The 17,394-nt window shown below is 43.7% G+C and overlaps 1 protein-coding gene across 4 annotated transcripts in view; it reads right to left on the reverse strand.

Moving 5' to 3' along the window:
- The window catches only part of C3_2H2orf76 (chromosome 3_2 C2orf76 homolog), a 438,804-nt gene that overhangs the window by 249,344 nt on the left and 172,066 nt on the right, over window positions 1-17,394 (reverse strand). Inside the window, exon 1 of one of the 4 annotated variants that reach the window (XM_085647481.1) lies at window positions 5,383-5,731. The exons of the other annotated variants lie outside the window; for them this stretch is intronic. The gene's annotated coding sequence lies outside the window, so the exon portion shown is untranslated. Of the gene's footprint in view, window positions 1-5,382; window positions 5,732-17,394 lie in introns of those variants that run through there. 4 annotated transcript variants of the gene reach the window in all.

Below are 17,394 nucleotides of genomic sequence, written 5' to 3' on the forward strand. Positions count from 1 at the left end.
TTTATAAATGTATGCCCACGTGTAGCCGCGAAGTTCCACAATCCTGCTATATAATGGATTAAACAAGATGAGAGGGAGGTAAACATACCCCATTAAGGTTTTGCCAGGAGGCGGGGTCTGCTCATTAGTATACAGGAAGTTCCCCCTACCTACTTTCAGGCACTTCCTGAACAACAGAGTATCCCGTTTTCCTCGTAGAAAGCCGACACCAACAGAGAGGTCTTTGTGTATTTTGGTTGCCAAAAGAACCGCAGGCTGTGGAACTCTGAGAGCATTGCGCCGTCATTTTCGATCATATCTAGTGCATTTTGGGTGCTATAGTCTGGTTTTGATAACTATTTGCAGCAGAAAGACAAAGGTCTGAAACGCTGTCCTGGTGGATAGTCAAAGTGTAGGGAGATAACTTAAGTGTTTGTAGAACTGTAGGTGGCGCTAGAGACTCATGGCCACAGTCCTCCATAAGGAAGAAGCCTCAGATGTCCAGGCCACAAGGGTCAGGCAGCTGTAGTTCCGAGACGCGTCGTTCTAGGTCGCAAAGGACAGGCTGGTCCTGTCCGGTTTTAGATTTCTCGAGTGCCTTTCAGGAGGGATAAGTTGCACCTTTGCTGTGGGTACAGTGCATCAGGCCTGTTGGGGGAGGCTGGGGAATAGATCTAAAGATCACCAGAGGCATGCTGTCCGGTCATGGGGGCGTGCGTATATTTGCTAGTCACACGTGACTTACTTTTCGAGTCTCGGAGGGAAGATAACGCTCATAGGTTGCCACGATAACCACAGTTCTCTGGCAAGCCATACGTTTAGTCTGTATTAAAGATGTCCCAGAATCTTCCGGCGGCCTCACTTCCACCCTTTGGTCACCCAGCAGCCCGTGCTCGGCTTCTTATGACTCACCCTGATTGTCGCATTATTCCTTCTTTGCGGTCATATGACTGGGACAAACATGGCCATGCCGTGTGAGTTATTATTTGGAATATGTGACCTGTGTACCCTCCCGGACTGGCCCTGGTCACCTTTTCCTTTGCTTCACACAGGCCAGTGTGGAACTTCCTTGTTAACAAGATAAGCGGGCAGACTAACTCACCCAGGCAGGGATGAGTGTCAGGGTCACATAATTGCACCCTGGTCACACTCACACAGCTTTATCTCAGCAGGTTCATGCATTTGCTGCAGAGTCGAATGTGTATACACAGCTTCCTTTCCTTCTAAAACAGTATAGTGAGCCTGCTCCGTTGTTCCATGTGTAGTCTACAGGGTACAGAATCAAATCCTGGTTCGTCGGATCAGTGGGTTAATGTGTTTGTTGCAGAGGTCTCTATGTGTGTGTGTGTATGTGTGTGCCTCTGTGTGTGTGGCTCTGTGTGGGTGGCTTTTTTTGTAGGTGGCTCTATGCGTGGGTGGCTCTGTCTGTGTGTGGGTAACTCTGTGTGTATGTAGGTGGCTCTGTGTGGGTGGCTCTATTTGTGTGTGGGTTGCTCTACGTGAATAGCTCTGTGTAGGTGGCTCTGTGTGGGTGGCTCTGTGTGTGTGGGTGGCTTTGTGTGTGTGGATCTGTGTGTGGGTGCAAATGCAATAGGTCTCGCATTTGAGAAAGATTAAGCTATTGACATTGTAAATAACGATGCAGTTTCTTTAAATGTTTTAAAAACAAAAACATAAACAAAAATAATGTAATGAGCAATGCCAATAGCTCTAACTTTAACAATGCCGTGACCATTGCATTGTAAATGCTTGTCTTTCTTAGGCACAGGGAGATCAAGTGATTTTCCCTGGGTCACAGGATATTGAGCTTCGTTACCAAGACTCGAGCCCTGTTCCCCAATTCGAGGTCGACCGCCCTAGCCGTTAGGCCACATACTCTCCCCCTTGCTTATTATTGCATGATATCTTTTCTTCACCAGGAGACCATGTGAAGAGAGCCAATATTGTGTGACACACAATGTCGGTGTGTGTCTTCGCAGGTCTATTGTACATTTCCAGTACTAAGATTTGATAAACGAAGCATGAGAAACAGGTATAAGTGTGAACGTCACTCAAAGCACACAGAGACAGACGTCCAGGCGTGCATATACCAGAAGTTTAAGTAATGGCCACTAGATGTCACCATTGTCCATGCATTAATATTGTATCAAATTAAAAAGGATTTTTGGCATATTTTCAGTTCGGGTTGTGTACCCGTGACTGCATCCTGTAACCATTAATAATCAGGATATGCGTGAAACCCTTAGTTTGCACATGTTAAATAGAATCACATATAGTATACATTACAGAGTCGCTAGAAATACATATTAAAATTATTTAGCAGACGGCGCAAATAAAGCTGGCGTCTTCCTATGGGTAAACACAGCACAGTAGAAAGCCCTTTATTTTTCATGTATTCAGTTTATTCTGTGTTGCGATCATAGTCAATAAGAATGTAATAGACTTTTAAAACATAGATTATGCTGCAGAGTTCGCTTCACGTTCTATGACAGCATTATTTCGCTAATTTGCCATTTTAAGAAAGGTTTACCCTCATTATGCAATGAGATGGCTACGGTAGACGTTTTACCATATCTGGTCAGTACAAGGCAGAACTGCTTGGAACTACGGGGGACCTTTCTGTGTGTTTAGTTTTAAAGTTTTGAAAAATAAACTTTCTGAGCTGAATTGGCCGCGAGCTTGTGAGGGCAACCATTTGAACTGCGAAGATACATGATATATATGGTATAAATGTTGGTGCTCAGTCAAAATATCGAAGTTTACATATCGACCTACACTAATATCGAGCTCTAAACATCGTAGGGACAGAATATCGAAGTCAAGAATATCATTGAACAGAATATCGACTTTAAGGTAAGTAATATCGATTTTTTTAATATCAAAGTATGTATTATCGAAGTAAATATTATCATTTGCAAAAATATAGTTGTAAATAATATCGATGTTATTTTTAGTGTTATGTATTTTAGTATGTATTTTATATGTATGATTAACATTTTTTTTTACTTTTTACATTATTTTTAAATATATCTATTAAATGTTTAGACAATAGTAATTTGTTTTTTAAAGTAAATTTTGTGTTTTGGTATCAGAGCGGGTTGTGGGGGGGAAGTAATTTAAATATAATTAATTAGTTAATATGTGTTTATTTATTTTTATTGTTAATTAATTTATTGTTAATTAAATATTGATTGGTAACTAATTATTATTGATTGATTAGTTTATAATTATATGAATTATAAATAATGTATTATTAATTTGTATTTATTGTAAATTAATTTATTGTAAATTAATTATTAATTGGTAATTTTTTGTTGTTAGTTGATTAATTGGTAATTAAATTAATTATCTTATTTTTAATGTGTAGAGGGTTTATAGGGGAATAGGGTGGGAAGCAATTTAAATATAATTAATTAGTTACTATGTGTTTATTTATTGTTATTGGTAATTAATTTATTGTTAATTAATTATTTATGGTATTATTTTTATTGATAAATTGATAATTAAATTAATTGCGTTCGTTTTTATATGTCGCGCGTTGTGTGTTTATAGGGGAATAGGGTGGGAATTAATTTAATGTTATTTAATTAAATATTAATTTAATTTAATAGGTATTTATTAATAATTATTTTGTTAAATAATTATTATGTTATTTATTTAAAAAAATGATAATTTATAAGTATGTTAATGTAACCTCTACACTAGCCAACATTTTCCCTACTGTTGCACTCACTGGAGTGGGAATAGTAATGTTTACCCCTACGCTATCCAAAACTTTCCCTACTGTTGCACTCACTGGAGCGGAAATAGTAATTTTGACCCCTACGCTATCCAACACTTTCCCTACTGTTGCACTCACTGGAGTGGGAATAGTAATTTTTACCCTTACGCTATCCAACACTTTCCCTACTGTTGCGCTCACTGGAGTGGGAATAGTAATTTTTAGCCCTACGCTATCCAACACTTTCCCTACTGTTGCACTCACTGGAATGGGAATAGTAATTTTTACCTTTACGCTATCCAACACTTTGTCTACTGTTGCACTCACTGGAGTGGTAATAGTAATTTTTACCCCTCCGCTATCCAACACTTTCCCTACTGTTGCAATCACTGGAGTGGGAATAGAATTTTTTACCCCTACGCTATCCAACACTTTCCCTACTGTTGCACTCACTGGTGTGGGAATAGTAATGTTTACCCCTACGCTATCCAACACTTTCCCTACTGTTGCACTCACTGGGGTGGGAATAGTAATTTTAACCCCTACGCTATCCAACACTTTTTCTACTGTTGCAGTCACTGGGTTTGGAATAGTAATTTTATTTCTTCCGCTATCTAATATTTTTTGTATTATTTTAGCTAATGTACTGTATAATTAATTTTAAAAAGATTACAAAACATTTAAATTGTTTAAATTTGTTATATATATTTTTAATTTTAATTTATATTATTGTTTTATGTGTATATATTTATTTATGATTTATTTAAACAAATAACCTTTTATAAGTGATTAAAATAAATATTAAAACATATTAATAAGTAAGTATATATATATTATATAGTATCCAAACTGCACGTCTCCCCTTCTGGACAGCTTGGTACCCATGAAGAGTGGTGCACGCACCGGCAGGGAAAAGTCCGGTTCGTAATGTCCTTAAAAACTCCAAATATGTGCACTCTCAGAAACCACGAACTCCGTACACTTTAGTGAAATCGCCGTTTATATTCACAACGCGTTTCGCTCGTCATCGAGCTTGATCACGTGAATGTTGGCTGACAAATGGCAACAGAACTTAATGGAAAACAATAAGCATAGAAAGATGGACTAGTGAGCTAAGTAACGGCGGACATCTTGTAACAGTGCAAACATAACGTATATGAATCGTAATTGCCCCCAATGTAATCTATAAATAATATCAATATCAGTTAAATACATTGTCCAAACAGCTGTTTCAGCATATTACCAAGGAGACAAAACGAAACATGAATATCCCCCACTGAGCATGTAAATATTTCTAAGACCAAATTGTATCGTGATCTCCCAAGTGGGTTAACAGACAAGTGTCAAATACATTAGTTCTGTAATATGAATTTAAGAGTTAAAACACGAAGATGCAAATGCACCCAACATAATAATCATCTAATATGATGAAATAACTCAATGACCGCATACATTGCTGTGCCAAATTATATAGTATATGTATATGTTTAACACATTTTTAAATTATATATATATTACTTATAATTTTTAAGCATTTAAAAATATTTTTAACTATGTTTATTTTAATTATATTTATTATTTACTTTATTTTCCATTATATTTTTTAACTTAAATCAAAAACGATATTTTTAACAACGATATTTTTGACATCAATATTTTTCTGGGCATATTTTTGTTCTTACCTTAATGTAGCTAGGATGTCGATATTCTTGTCCTCAATATTTTTGCTGCAATATTTTTGTAGGTCGCTTTTTTGACTTTCGATATTTAGTCAGTTAACCATAATTGTTATGGCTGGGATATAAAGACCTTTAGCTGTGTGTTGTCAGGCCTGTTGTTTCCAGTACATAACATATGCTCAGACAGGCTTCGGTTCAGTCCCTTGCCATGACTGGACAGCTTTGTGATTTATCTCACTTACAGAGTGCTGGGTGTGGGCCAGGTGTAAAGGCAGGAAAGTAGGCGAGGAGAGGGAGCAAGGAGAGAGGGCGAAAAGCACCATCTGCTTAAGTGTTTTCATGTGTCAATGGCATTGTGGCTACTGGAAAGGGTGACTGTTGGACTTGGCCCTTATTGCAGGGTCATCCCAGAACTTTTTTCCTTGTTGTTGGTGGTTTTATGACTCTCTCCACTTTACCATTGCTAATCAGTGCTAAAGTGCATGTGCTCCCTCTCTGGTAAGCTTAGTAAGATTGGTCTACATCTGATTGGCATATTTAATGTACCTGTGAGTCCCTTGTACGGTGGTATCCCATATACCCAGGGCCTGTAAATTAAATGCTACTGGTGGGCTTGCAGCGCTGCTTGCGCCACCCACTGAAGTAGCCTTTCAAACCTATCTCAGGCCTCTGTCACTGCAGGTTCTGCGCGCGCAGTTTACTGCCGCCGTGATGTGGCATAGAAAGTGGGGTGCCACGTCTGCAACTCCCCTTTTACTACATATCAGTCACCCCTTAGGTAGGCCCTAACTAGTCCAATGGACAGGGTGCGGTGTAAGGTAAAAGGTAGGACATGTGCCTTAACTGTGTAGCATGTGCTAATACTGACTAACAGCCTATTTGGTTTATCACTGCTGTGAGGCTGCCCTCTCATTGGGATGTATTGGGGATTCTCTGATATGTGATTCAGTGTTAATTTCTGACTTGAGAGGGGTAGTGCGACCATGTTTTGTATGTTTGGAATAGTAGTGATAAATCCTGCTTATTGGTGAAAGCAGATTTATTATTACTATTTTAAAAATGCCACTTTTAGAAGTGTTAATTAACAGGTAGAGAGGTGCCTTCAAGGGATTTATTCAACGATTAACTTGTATAATTTCAAATATCAATTCAAGGTAGGTTAATTATATACCTACAATCTTAGTTACTGTCACTCTTTATATTCTTAAGTAAACTCAATTTATCGGATTAAACGTAAAAAATGTGCGAATGTATCATCATAGATTGACGTAAATGGAAAAAGGAGGAAAGAAAAAAGAAGAAAAAAGAAAAAGAAGAAGTCGGGTGTATGTATAAAAATCGAATTTATGATCACAGTTCAAAAGGGTACTTCAAATAACAACAATTATTCATACAGTGGAAGGAAATGATTCAATTCTTCATGCCTTCACTTTCAAATTAGTCAAACACTTTTTCACAAAAACAAAGAATTATTTCGCTGGAAAACAGTGTGAGAGTCGACGTTTCGGTCTTTAAGTTTTCTTTAACAAGACCTTCCGCAGGACAATTATATTTAAAAGGTTGACCCCTTAGTATGTTGACTCTATACCGATAAATGATAAATATTGTCGGCGTTGGTCCAAAATACTGTAGTATCGGTCTCAAATGACTTTTAATTTCTTTAAGCAGTGGACAATCACAGGGGACGTATAATCACTTATTCATTAGTGTCCCAATAGAGCAGTCATTTGGTCAAAGGTTCGAGTGGTCGTATAGACGCTCACGACTTGATCTGAGGTCTGTTCTGAATATTTGAGTCACGCGCAATCGTATGGACGGCAAATCAACGTTATTAACATTTGCCCGAGCCCTCAAGGGTATATTGGGTTGTCCACTGTATTTACCTACTTTTAGAAGTGGGCATTTCTGCGTGCCTGCGTACTTTGAGGCCTCTGTGCAGTTGGTAACCTTTCAATTAATCGATAATAATAATAATAATCCAGTATTTGTAAAGCGCAAACTAATCACTCGTAAGGGTCTCAAGGCGCTGGGGGCCATTGGGGAGATTAAGTGAGCTATTGCCCAGAGTCACATGATGCTGTTCTGATCTGATCGAACTGTGAGCCCTGCGCACCGGAGGCAGGCGCCCTGGCCGCTGTGCCACACTTCTCCCCCTCGATAGCTGTCCTGGGGAGCTATTCCAATAAAACACATTTTTTCCTCAGAACTGGTGTCTTGGATCAGTTGTTGAATTTGTGAAAAGGATCAGAAGGATTACATTTGCGGCGACCATTAGTCAAGCTTCACAGGCATAAACCCACAGCAGTGCATCTGGCTAGCAATAATCAAAATACATAAAACGGACAAGGAAGCTTAGGACCTCAAAACGTATCAAACCGGAAGATATTGACTGCGAACTACCTGTGAAATGTATGCACCAGCATCCCAGCAAACATTGTGATGTTGCTGCACTTTACTTCACAACGGACACCAAGCACAGATAGAGGGCGCCCTCAGGTACGGGCACAGCAAAGCTTATGGGCCTGGTCCAAATAATGACATGGAGGCAGTGGTGCGTTACAACTGAGCCCTCGCGTGTGCGCCACAATTGACGTCACGTCCGCTCCGGCTCTATTTTATTCAAACCCATTCCCCACGTGACCCATAGACTATACCATGGCTACAAAGTCTCGGGGCGTGTCTGCAATTCACCCTGGACCACCACCTATAGTGGGAGATCCCGCTGGTCGCACTTATGACCTCATAGGGGCCGATTCCGATCTCGGTCGGAAGGGCACCGAATCGGGTTTGGCCGTAGCGGATCTGATTCCGATGCTTCTTTTCCAACCGATCCGTACACGGGTCCGGATGATGAAGTACGATGCGAAGATGCGTGAATTCTCCGACCGACTCGTTCCTTGCTCCGACCCAATCCGTCCGACTCGGTCGCACACAAACCGACGTGCGCAATGGAGACGATTCTCGACCACACTAGTACGATGCTCGAATCGGACAGCTTGACCGAGTCGGAGCATCCGGCTTGCAAAAGCTCCTGGAGTCAGACTTCGGGGGTCTGCGTCGGACCCCCCCACACCCGCAGCCGTATGACTCGCACACATGGGGAGACCCATGGGTCTCCCCCACACAGGCATGTACGGCGCGGATGGCACCGACGCGTACCCACTGTAGGGGGCGCACTTGTTCGAGACATACCCATTCAGTCAATGGGAGCGCATGTACGCATCGTACAACTGGCTCCCATTGACTTCTATGGGAGTCCGATAGCATACGTGCGCAACGTACTCGCTCGGTCGGACTGTAGGAGTCCGGCTCGGTTGGACAACACCCCGGATCCGGCTCGGTCGGAGTGCTTTCCGACCCAGATCGGAATCGGCCCCATAGTGTCAACACCACATTCCCCCCCAAACAGTATCAACAACACACATTTCTTTCGGCAGAAATCCAACATCAAAATATAATAAGAATAGAACAGTCTCACATTACATGGTCCTTCAGTCAGCAGGATGGCTCTGGATTTCTTCGCAGACAATACCGGGAATTTCCCCGACCTCCCGATTCACTGAGAGGTGGGGGCTCCAGGTGGTCCTCTGGGGAATGCCCACTGGTCAGAGGTGCCTCCAGAAGAACACTCTCCGCTGCCGAACTGTCCACTTAAGACCCTTCCCACTCATCACGATCAACTAGGCCCAGGCAGGCTCACCTCAAGAGGAACCTCTCAAGCTGGATGAAAGATCTTGAAGAAAGACACAATGATAGTAACCACCTCCACACCCAGATGTGCAGTGACTCTGGTACCACTCAGATGGGTGACAGTCCATGTCACCTTCTCATACAGCAGACCAAATTTGCTGGTAGAAGCTCGATTCGGCAGAAGAACCAGATCACCCACTTTGATGACGGGCAGTCGTGATCACTGTCGCTGACTGGTATGATCATTGCGGTGCAGGCGACGCGCTTGGATCAGCAGTTCCTGGGGCTACTCGGGACACCACCTCGGATGATGGGGAATGGAATCCGTAATCACCCATCCCATGGAAAGATGACCAGGAGCTACTCTAGTCATAGAGTGTGGTGTTTGTCTGTAGCCCCGAAGAAAAGAGAAAAGGGCGAGCTCCAAAGACTGTTTGCGGTCATGGACTATGCGAATGACTTTGTTTAAGGTACGCATAAACCTTTCTGCTTCGCCGTTCGCTTGCGGCCACCGAGGGGTATTTTCTTGTGAGTGATTCCTAGAGACAACAGGTAATTTGCTATTTTATGTCCTTGAAACGCAGGACCGTTGTCGGTCCGTATATCTTGTATGAGCCCATGAGTGGCCATGACTTTCTCCATCTTTGGGAGGACTTCACTGGCCATCAGAGATTGTAGTATTTCCACCTCAGGATACTTAGAGTGGTCATCGATTAGTACAAATGTGTGTCTCCCATCCGGGAGGCTTCCAAAGTCCAAACTGACGCACGCCCAGGGGCGGTCAGGTCGAGGTTCCGTGATTATTGGGGCTGGTGAACTGCTTTCCCCAGTAGCCTGACATCATTGGCATGACCTCACCACCTCCTCTACTTTTTCATCCATCAGCGGAAACCACACTTTTGTTCTCAGGCAGGTCTTGGTTTTCACCATTCCCTGGTGGCCCATGCGCCAATTAGATTACCTGGTTGGTCAGGGCGGAAGGTATCACAAGGCGATGTCGTTGCAGTAGGCATCCTGTAGAATCTTCATTGAGCTCCTGTCGGACATTGTACAAACTCTCCATGATCCTTTTTGCTTCAGTGGTGAGAGCTTTCCATTCTCTCCTCGCGCCTTGCCACCATCCATGCTTCAGAATCCCTATGGCTCGCTGGAGATACTCATTTTGTCTAGTTTCTTCTCTAAGGGTCTTCATGGACAAAGGAATGGGGAACGTTCTGGCAGTGGCATACAGAACATATTCTTCCGTGTTTTCAGCATCATCCTCCTCTGCTGGAGTAGCCGCCCGAGGGTGTCAGGAGAGATGCTCGGCCGGGTTCTGCGCTCCGGGACGGTACTCCACACGGCAGTTGTACCCCTGCAGCTGTAGAATCCATTTTTCTATGCGTGGGGGCGGTTTTGAGGCTTTTCCCACAAATAGTGAGAGAAGCGGCTTATGGTCAGTGGCCACGACAAAAGGGTGCCCATACACATACAATTGGAAGTGGCGGCATTCCCAGTGGATGGCTAGGGCTTCCTTTTCTATTTGGGAATACCACTGCTCAGTGTCTGTCAATAACCGACTCGCGAAGGCCACCGAGGCCCAATCTTCCTCTGCCCGACTCCGCTGCAGTAAGACTGCTCCCAGTCCCTTCGGTCCAGCATTGACAGCTACATTCGTCAACTTCCGAGGGTCGAAGAACGCCAAGGTCATGTTGGCGGACAGAGCATCCTTAACTGCCTGGAACGCTGTCTCATGTTCAGAATCCCAGATCCTTGGGACAGAGCTTTGATAAGCTCTCAGAGAGGTTGAGTGAGAGTGGTCAGATCCAGGATGAATCCGCCACAGTAATTGACCATGCCAAGGAAGCTTTGTACTTCGGTGACGCTGGTAGGAGCAGGGGCCAGCTTTATGTCGCACACTTTGTCCGGGTTGGGAGTCACACCTGCGGCCGAGAATACATAGCCAAAGACCTGGATTTGCTGTTAGAGAAACTCACACTTGTCTCGGTGGAGCGTGAGGCCAGATTCTTTGATTCTCTGCAGGACTTGCATCAGCCTGGCATTGTGTTCAGCAACTGTCTTGGCGTGGATAAGAATGTCATCACTGACGTTCACCATCCCCGGAAGATCCATCAGTAACTCGTGGATCACATTCTGAAAGACCTCCACCGCGCTCAACACTCCAAAACTAAGACAGGTGTATCTCCTCAGGCCGATATGGGTGGAAAAAGTCGCGATGTAACGTGACTCTTTGTCCAACACCAACTGGTGATATCCCGATCGAAGGTCCAGCTTGGAGAACCATCATGCTTCACTCAGTTCCCCAATCAGATCATCAATCGTGGGAGTGAGGTGTCTTTCCCTTTTGATTGCAGCATTTGGCAGCCTCATGTCAACACAGATTCGCACCTCACCCGGTTGCTTAGGTTTTCGAGTGACCACTATGGGCGACACCCAGGGGGTAGGGCCTGGTACATTCTCAATGATCCCAGCAGATCCAGCTTGGCAAATTCCTTTTCTACTAGTGGCCTCAGGTGAAACGCTACACACCTGTGGCGTAGGGCTACAGGCTGAACAGTGAGATCGATGTGAAGGCATACTTCTTTTCCTCATAATCTTCCAATCCCATTGAATACATCTGGGAATTTGGCTAGGATATGTCACACCGTCTCTTGGTGAATCCCAAACGCGAATGTCACAACTCCCAAGTCTTTGGCAGCACGGCAACCCAATAGCATGCCCTGTCCATCTTCTGCCATGTATACCTGGGACCTTATGGAATTGGAGCCATGCGAAATCGTCGCCTTGAACTTTCCGCGCATCAGTAGGGGTTTGTCCTGTCCATATGCGAAGACTTTTATCGCCGTGGTATCCAGAACTGGAGCGGACTTCATTCCCTTATAGAGCTCTGATGACATGATGTTGATGGTGGCCACCGTGTCAATGACAGCTGTGACGTCCTGCTCTTCCACCCGTATTTGACATTGCGGAAGTCGGCGAGACATCTGAGCTGTCGTTCCTATCATGTACACGGTGTGGACCACCTGCTCTTCTCTATCATTGAACCCGCAAGTGCTTGCTAAGTCCTTCAAACGGGCGTGAATTGTGTCAATAGACTCATCCGCTTGGTGGAGTGCCTGGAGAAACACAAAGCATTCGTAGTCTTGGTTCACCATGGGCTCGAAATACGCTGATAGGGCTCCAATTAGTGTGAGGTTAGTTTTGGGAGCTGGCTCATGCAGCGACTTGGCAATTTTATAGATGTCTTTCCACTCTAGGTGCAGGAGCATGGCCCTCTTCTGGTCATTCAGCACCCCTGTGGCTTCAAAGAATAGGAGTAGCCTTTCCACCCACTCCTTCCATTTGGGCACCTGGGCAGAAGGTGGGCCCTCCACCAGGAATGGTTCGATGGGCGGAACTGCAGACATGGTGCAGGCAGTCTCTGAAATATAACCACAAGTCTGGTGTGGGCAGTCTCTGAAATGCAAAAAGAGTCTCTCACACCCCTATGGCACTGGGCTGATGCAGACTGTAATGCCGTCCTGCTGGCGTTCTCCATCCAGAAGAATCCCTCCTGTGGTGCACTGGCTTTCCAACTCTCTATCCAGGGGACAACACGAAAACTTCCTCCACCTAGCCTCACTGGGCCCTGATTCATGCGTGGCAGCTCACTGTATGAGTCCAGGCATTCACTTTCAGGTGCCCCAGAACAGCGTGGCTGACTCACTATGCCATGTGTTGAGCCCTTGCCAGGACTAAGAGAGAGGCTGCAGGCTCCGCCGTCACAGGGGGCACTCCGCGGAGAGGAGAGTGACATCGGCACCTTCTAGGCTTGTTTTGCATGCATTGGGGCTGATGCGCACATGCGAGTGCGCGCTCTGTGGCACGAGCACCGCGTGCGGTAGCGCAGCACCACAGCAGCCACAAAGCGAAGCGGGAGGTCCGGCCGCCCACCGTCGTCGCCAATGTAATGTCGTTGCACTTTACTTCGCAGCGGACACCAAGCACAGATAGAGGGCACTCTCAGGTATGGGTGCAGCAAAGCTTACGGGCCTCATCCACACAATGACACGGAGACAGTGGTGCGTTACAACTGAACCCTTGCGTGTGCGCCACAACTGACGTCACGTCCGCTCCGGCTCTATTTTATTTACACTCCCCACGTGACCCAGGGACTATACCATGATCTACAAAGTCTCGAGGCGTGTCTGCAGTTCACCCGAACCACCAACCATAATGGGCTTCATAGTGTCGAAACCACAAACATCAACTGGCAAACGGAAAGACACAACAGTTTGTATGTAAGGACGTCCACGTCCAACTCAAAGCACGCTTAACGTTATCTAAATTGATCGGCACTCCACTGCATTGATCGTATATTTGAACTTGCTAATACTGGGCAGCGGTAGTTCATAAGTATACAAAAGCCCAACACACGTGCCCACCAGCCGCGTGCCTCCATCTCCTCGAGGTACCCAGGAATTATCATTCCTGCTTGACCACATTACTGCTGTGAAGATTAAATGCACGGAAGGTACGTTGTCTTTTTTTAAAATTTATTTTTTACAGATTTATATAGCGCGAACTCGACCCGAAGGTATTGGCGCGCCTTACATGAGCCCCAGTTACGTTACACAAGGACACATTCAATTTTTTTTTTGGTAGGCACTGGGAGATAAAGTGATTTGCCCAGAATCACAGCATGTGGAGTCGACCCCGAGGCTCAAACCGTGATTTCCCAGCTCCAAAGTCGGCAATCTAAAGACCATATGCTCTCCTTCAGCAACTAGGAAGAACTAATCAATGCACGGCCACAGCCACACGTACTGGCCATAAAAGTTAAGTACTTAAAGGAATTAACATTTGTATGGAATAGAAGAACAAGGACAAGTGTACCTTTTAAGGCAATAAAAACACAATTTGAAAAATTAACTGTTACACGGAACGGAAAAACACTTTTGCCATAAAAAAAAGGAGCAGTGCATAGTATTAAGGTACCAAAAGACAAGCAAGACTACGTTTGCTATTTATGTATAATTATTTAACACGGACTCGACTTCTATTGTTTAACTGTATCATTTTCACATAAAGAGTACAGTGACTTCCCAATTTTTTATCTTGTCCAGGAGAACCGGAAACTGTGGGAGGAATGGCTGGATGCTTTCAAAACTCACATGCTAGTTTCAGGAGGTCAAAGGTATAGAAAACAAGCTACACTGAATTCTTTGGGCAAGGAGAGTTTAAGAACTTAGCTCTCATTGCCAAATATGCTTTCTCGGGAATGAGGTGATAACTTGGCTCTGTATGCAAAAACGTTGAAGAAGCTAGGGTTGTACTTTGGTAAAAAAAACATTTTTTATCCTAGAGCGTTACAAATTATTTTGTAAGGTGTAAAAGGAAAATCAAACTATTGATAAGTATGTCACAAGTTCAAGAGCATTGCTGGTAAACTGCATTAATAGACAACCATGATCAATATATACATGATCAGATGATGATGCGCACATCCACCAAAGCCGGCCTAGAGAAATTATGGAGCACGCGTAATCCCACACTTCTCCAGGCTCTTGACACAGCTACAGGTGAAGAATTGATATTGAAGAGTGTGACAAGAATGAGGGAAAACAAACAACTAGAACAATAAAGAAATCTGATTAAATTGAAGTGACAAGGGAACCAATCAGTAACATTCAGAGTAAGGTGTGGTATTGTAAAAAGAGTTACATTTATTATTTATTAGGTGCACACATCATCCCCGAGGGGATCTCTAGGCGCCTTGGAGGCAGGGGATATTACATTGTACGATGGTAAGATTATATGGTGAATAACTAAGTTTTCAAGAGTTTTTTTAAAGGACTGATTAATCTAGACCCATGTTTCCATCTAAGAATTAATGTACACGATGTAGAAGTATAAATCATTGGTTAAATGATCGATCCTGCACAGCTAGAAGTGTTACTTGTACTACATGTAGGAAATTGGGGCAGTATGCATGGATTTTCAAGAGTAACAGCACAAATAGCAGAATTATAAGTGTAGGAAATGATGAATGGTAAAGGATGAAACATGTTAAACTATGGAGCAGTAAATGAATATGAATGATTTGAAAAAAAAAGAGACAAAAAGTATAGATCCAAAATGTGACATACTGGTAGACTGAGCACATTGATGTTTGCCAACAAGACACTGCTCTTGTCTAAATCTTCCATGGGCATCCAAAAGATAATCAATAGGTTTTTGAAAGCTCAGGGGCTTAGATATTAACATCGTCAAAACCAAATACATGGTTTTTAACCCATGCTCCTCCACTCACCCATATCCCATGGTTAGTGGTTCCCCACAGGAACAGGAGCATATATTTCATTATCTGTGAGCTACCCTCCCTGAACATTTTAATTGGCAAAACCATATAGCAAAGTGCACACTCAAGCGAGCGCAAACCTCAGGGGTGATTGTAAAGATGCACAGGGTTCTCAATTCCATCCTATTTCTCCAGCGCTGCAAGTATATATAATCAGCAGGCATTGGGATCTGCCCTAAATTCTGTAGAGCTATAGGCCATAGGGATGTGGCTAATCTGGCAGCAGTCAAAAACCGCTACATGCATCAATTGACAGGAACCCTTCATTAGTACCTCACTGCTCCCCCTTAGACTGGACTAGGGTCTCAAGAATGTCTCAGATAAAACTAGGTTAAAGCCCTTACTGTACTGGTGAAGAGTCTGGGCTACTCCCAAACTAAGTTCATATCAAACTGGGTTAGCCGAGGTATTACGCATGTCAGGTACCAAGGACCTTGCTTGGTTGAAGCATGTGAAATTAACCCTTGCAAGTATTAGGCTGGCTCGCTTACGGGAGGTAGCCTAGGAGGCCTGTACAATACCCAAAGATCAAATTAAGAGTGCCTTTTGGCAATATTAATCTAGTTTAGTGCAAGGTCGGTCTAAATGCGGCCCCCTGGCTGCAACATTCCTCCAGCAGAAGGATAGCTGGAGGAATGAGCCCACAACTGTGAGGAAACTGTATCCACAACTGAGATATGGATCCTTGCCACTTGCTTCTTTCATCGCTAGCTGGGGGAGAACCTAGGCTTAGTGCTGGGAAGTGTCCGTTAGGTATTGATCCCAATGAATCAGTTGATCATGTTTTATTTTTTTTGTCCCATATATCAGAGTGTTAGGAGGAAGTGTTTTTTGCCCCTTTGCCGAAATCTAGAGGTCAGGGCACATAGAGAGGCATTGGGGATTTTATTATCAGATGCAAGTCAATGGGTGTTTTTTCAGTCTCCAGATTCTTGCTGGCCACGTGGCGAATCAGACATAAAAGCATCTCCACTGGAGCCACTAAGGTCTAAAGATGCTTAGCCTACCCAATATGTCTTTACCTACCTTCTTGTCATCTTTTAATTATATATTGTCTGGATATGTGCATGGATTTTTATATTTTTATGAATTTTGTATCTGCAGTCTTTTTACCTTCAGACTTTTACTATTTTACTTCATTTTGATGTTGATAACTCTGATGGCAAATTGATGGATACATTTATTTTGAACAGGAAACTATTGATAGGTATGTCACAAGTTCAAGAGCATTGCTGGTAAATTGTGCATTCATATCCAACCATGATCAATATGTACAAGACCAGATGATGATGCGCACATCCACCAAAGCCGGCCAAGAGAAATTATGGAACACGCGTAATCCAATACTTCTCCAGGCTCCTGACATAGCTACAGGTGAAGAATTACAATTGAAATGGGTAAAAATAATGAATTAAATCAAACAAATAGAACAATAAAGAAAGCTAATTAAAGTGAAGTGACGAATTAACCAATCAGTACTATTCAGAATAAGGTGTGGAAGTGTAAAAAGAGTTATGATTATTAATCTAGACCCAGGTTTCCATCTACAGGCCCTATTCCGATCTCGTTCAGAAAGCATACTGACTGACTCAGTTCCGGAATGCTTTCCGTACGACTCGTATCGGGGGAGTCCGACCGAACAAATACGATGCATCCGTATGCATTCAGATCCGATTCGGTCGGACTTCCATTGACTTCAATGGGAGCCTGTGTTCCGAACGTGAACACAGGCTACCATTGAAGAAAGGAGTGGTTGGGGAAAATCATGCACCCTATGGCAGGCACCCCATGGTGCCTGCCACACTGTGCATGGTTGTGCATGGTTGGCAATGGGTACCCCCATGTGCCCAATTCTGAGGGCTCCAGGTGAAGGGGGGCCTGCTATGGGCCCCCAAAGACTGGTTCCAGCAGCCGTTTTGTTCTGGGCAAACCGAATCGGAAAGGCTGTCCGTATCTTTTATCGTACTCGCTCGTTTGGAAACAAA

Source organism: Triturus cristatus, chromosome 3_2, assembly GCF_964204655.1.
Source record: "Triturus cristatus chromosome 3_2, aTriCri1.1, whole genome shotgun sequence".
In the NCBI taxonomy this organism is placed as follows: Eukaryota; Metazoa; Chordata; class Amphibia; order Caudata; family Salamandridae; genus Triturus; species Triturus cristatus.